Source organism: Suricata suricatta, chromosome X, assembly GCF_006229205.1.
Source record: "Suricata suricatta isolate VVHF042 chromosome X, meerkat_22Aug2017_6uvM2_HiC, whole genome shotgun sequence".
Classification (NCBI taxonomy): domain Eukaryota; kingdom Metazoa; phylum Chordata; class Mammalia; order Carnivora; family Herpestidae; genus Suricata; species Suricata suricatta.
In genome coordinates, this window is record NC_043717.1 from 68812055 (window position 1) to 68816638 (window position 4584).

Here is a 4584-nt window from a genome sequence, read left to right on the forward strand (position 1 = left end):
TGGGTCAAAACTGTTAACAGTATGCATCATTCTGTCTGTCCTCCAAGAGAGGGAAGCCGCCCCCTGCCCTCCCCCAAGGCCGGTCTCTCTCATTCTCTCTCTCTCTCTTTCTCTCTCTCTGTCTCTCTCTCTGTCTCTCTCTCTGTCTCTGTCTCTGTCTCTCTGTCTCTCTCTCTCTCTCTCTCTCTCTCTCTCTCTCTCTCACACACACACACACACACACACACACACACACACACACACACACACACACTCCTTTCTCTTTCCCCTCCTCCCTATGACATTATCTGCAGTTAGCGTTCAAAAAAAGTATGAAAACCATTGGGTCATTTTTTCTTTTAAATCTCAGTAGATTATGGAGACCAATTTTATCCAAACACTTGACGAACCAGAAGGATGTTCCTGTTTCATGGTTCCCGGTCTTTCTGTGACCGTTCACGCTTCCACTAAGGAGCGAGGAGCGTGGTAACATTCCCGGGGTTTGGGAACTTCCCTGTTTCCATTTGCTGCTGGCAGCCTTTGGAAACGTTGCATCTTGCTCATCATATCTCCAGGAACCTCCCACAGGCTAGTGGAACATAATAAACAACACAATAAGGATACAGTCAGGAAAATCCAGAATGAAGACTTCACAGGACAAAAGATAAAATTTCATAGGCAAATAAATTGGAAGGTTTTAAAAAAAAGAGGGGAGACATTCTTTATATAACGAGATTTAACATTTCAGAGGAATTAAAATTAAAACCATGTGAAAAACCACTACACTCTGCTAGAAGAACAAAAATGAAAAAGATGGAAAATACCAAGTATTGGTGAAGATGTGGAACAAATGAAACTTTATACACTGTTGGAGGTGGAACATAGATTGGAACAACTACTTTGAAAAAATTACAGGGAGTATTTAATAAGCTAATCTTATTAACATACTGTATGACTCAGAAATGTCAGTCTTAGGTACACACCTAAGAAATGAAAAAAATGTCTATCCAAGAATGTTTATATTATTAGTCAATAATAAGTCATAAACTAGAAAATATCCAAATGCCCATTACAGATAAAGACTTGCAAAATATCCACACAATGCCTGCTGTTTTTATAATTATTCCATTTTTGTTTTTCTTAAACTCTAGTACATGACAGAATGTCTCCTGAAGCATAATTTCCACACAAAGAGATATGAACCTAGCCTAGAATCAATCACCATGGGCTGAGATAGTTCAAAATAATGTTTCATCTTCCTATGTACACTGGTTAGGAGTATGTGCTGGGAGACAGAGTGCTGCCCCAAGATCTGCCACTTACAAACTTTGTGAGTTTGAAAACATGTACTTAACCTCACAGCCACTAAGTTGTCTCACCTCTAAGACCAGGAAAATATAGTACTAACCTTAGAAGTGACAATATATGGTATTTGTCTTTCTCTGCATGATTTATTTCACTTAGCATAACACCCTCAAGTTCCATCCATGTTGCTGCAAATGGCATGATTTCATTCTGTCTCATTGCCAAGTAGTATTTCATTGAATATAAAAATTAAATCTTATTGATCCATTCATCAGCTGATTGACGTTTAGGCTCTTTCCATAATTTGGCTATTGTTGAAAGTGCTATTATAAACATTGGGGTACATGTGCCCCTATGCCTCAGCACTCCTGTATCCCTTGGGTAAATTCCTAGCAGTGCTGTTGCAGGGTCATAGGTAGTTCTATTGTTAATTCACCGAGGAACCTCCACACTGTTTTCCACAGTGTCTTTCCCAGTTTGCATTCCCATCAACAGTGCAACAGGGTGCCCATTTCTCCACATCCTCACCAGCCATCTATAATTTCCTGATTAGTCCATTTTAGCCACTCTGACTGGCTTGAGGTGGTATCTCAGTGTGATTTTGATTTGTATTTTCCTGATGATGAGTGACGGAGAGCATTGTTTCATGTGTCTGTTGGCCATCTGGGTCTCTTGGAGAAATGTCTATTCATGTCTTCTCCCCATTTCTTCACTGGATTATTTGTTCTTTTGGGTATGGAGTTTGATGAGTTCTTTATAGATTTTGGATACTAGCCCTTTATCCAATATGTCATTTGCAACCATCTTTTCCCATTCCATTGGTTGCCTTTTAGTTTTCTTGATCATTTCCTTTGCAATGTAGAAGATTTTATACCAATAAGGTCCCAATAGTTTATTTTTGCTTTTAATTTCCTTGCCTTTGGAGAAGTGTCAAGTAAGAAACTGCTGTGGCTGAGGTCAAAGAGGTTGTTGCCTGCTTTCTCCTCTATTGTTTTGATGGTTTCCTGTCTCACATTCAAGTCCTTCAGCCATTTTGAGTTAATTTTTCTGTATGGTGTAAGAAAGTGATCTAGTCATTCTTCTGCATGTTGCTGTTCAGTCCTCCCAGCACCATTTGTTAAAGATACTGTCTTTTTCATTGGATTCTCTTTCCTCCTTTGTCAATGGTTAGTTGGCCATACTTTTACGGGTCAAATGCTGGGTTCTCTATTTTATCCATTTGTCTATGTGTCTGTTTTTGTATCAGTGCCATACTGTTTTGATGATTACAACTTTGTAGTAGAGGCTAAAGTCTGGGATTGTGATGCTTCCCTTATGGTTTTCTTTTTCAATATTACTTTGGCTATTTGGGGTCTTTTGTGGTTACATACGAATCTTAGGATAATTTGTTCTAGCTTTGAGAAGATGCTGGTGCAATTTGGATTGGGATTTCTTTGAATATGTAGACTGCTTTGGGTAGTATATGCATTTTAACTAGATTGATTCTTCCGATCCATGAGCATGGAATGTTCCATTTCTTTGTGTCCTCTTCAATTTCTTTCATAAGTTTTCTATAGTATTCAGCATACAGATTTTTTACATCTTTGGTTAGGTTTATTCCTAGGTATTTTATGGTTTTTTGTGCAACTGTGAATGGGGTCAGTTTTTTGATTTCTCTCTCTGTTGCTTAATTATTGGTGTATAAACATGCAACCGGTTTCTATAAGTTGAGTTTGTACTCTGTGACTTTGTTGATTTCATGTATCAATTCTAGCAGTCTTTTGGTGGAATCTATTGGGTTTTCCATGTAGAGTATCATGTCATATGGAAAAAGTGTAAGTTTGACTTCATCTTTGCCAATTCTGATGCTTTTTATTTCCTTTTGTTGTCTGATTACTGATTTCTAGGACTTCAAAAAGTGTGTTAAAGAGCAGTGGGGAGAGTGGACATCACTGTTGTGTTCCTGACCTCAGGAGGAAAGCTCTCAGTTTTTCCCCACTGAGGATGATATTAGCTGTGATATTTTTCATAAGTGTCTCTTATGATGTTCCTTCTAGCCCAACTCTCATGAGGTTTTATAATAAAATAGGTAACTGTATTATGTCAAATCATTTTTCTGCATGCATTGACAGGATAATATTGTTCTTATACTTTCTTTTGTTAATATGATGTATCACATTGATTTGTGAATATTCCACAGGCCCTGCAGCCCATGAATGAATCCCACTTGATCATGGTGGATAATTCTTCTTACATGCTACTGAATTCAATTTGCTATTATCTTCCTTAGAATTTTTGCATTTATATTCATCAGGATTATTGGCCTGTAGGTCTCTTTCTTTGCTGGGTCTCTCTCTGGATTGGGAACCAAAGTAATGCTGGATTTATAGAATGAGAAGTTTTCCTTCAATTTCTATTTTTTTGGAACAGCTTGAGAAGGTTAGATACAAACTCTGCTTTAAATGTCTTATAGAATCCCCCAGTGAAACTATCTAAATGGTCTAGGACTCTTATTTGTTGGGAGATTTCTGATAACTGATTCAATTTCTTCATTAGTTATGAGTCTGTTCAAATTTTCTATCTCTTCCCATTTGATTTTTCTCAGTGTGTGGGTGTCTAGGAATTTGTCCATTTCTTCCGCATGGTCTAGTTTGTTGGCACATATTTTTTTCATAGTATTTTCTGATATTTGCTTGTATTTCTGAGGGATTGGTTGTAATAAATCAATGTTCATCCATGATTTTATCTGTTTGGGTCCTGTATCCTTTTTTTTTTTTTTTGAGAAGTTCAGCTAGAGGTTTATCAATTTTGTTTATTTTTTTCACAAAACCAACTCTTGGTTTCATTGACCCATTCTACTTTTTTAAAATTTTCTATTGTTTATTTCTGCCCAGTTCTTTATTATTTTTCTCTTTCTCTTGGGTTTGAGGTGTCTTTGCTGTTCTGCTTCTAGTTACTTTAGGTGTACTGTTAGATTTTGTATATTGTTTTTTTCTAGTTTCATGAGATAGGACAGGATTGCAATGTATTTTCTTCTTAGGACTGCCGTTGCTGGATCTCAAAGGGTTTGGATTGTTGTATTCTCAATTTCTTTTTCTTTTTAATAGTTTATTGTCAAATTTGTTTCCATATAACACCCAGTCCTTCTCCCCACAAGTGCCCCCCACCATGACCATCACCCCCATACCTCCCCCTCCCCCTTCAGTCCATGGTTTGTTTTCAGTATTCAGTAGTCTCCCTTGATCTGTGTCCCTCCCCCTCCCCCATTCTCTTTCCCCCTTCCTCTCCCCATGGTCCCCTGCCAGGTCTCTCCTGTTAGAC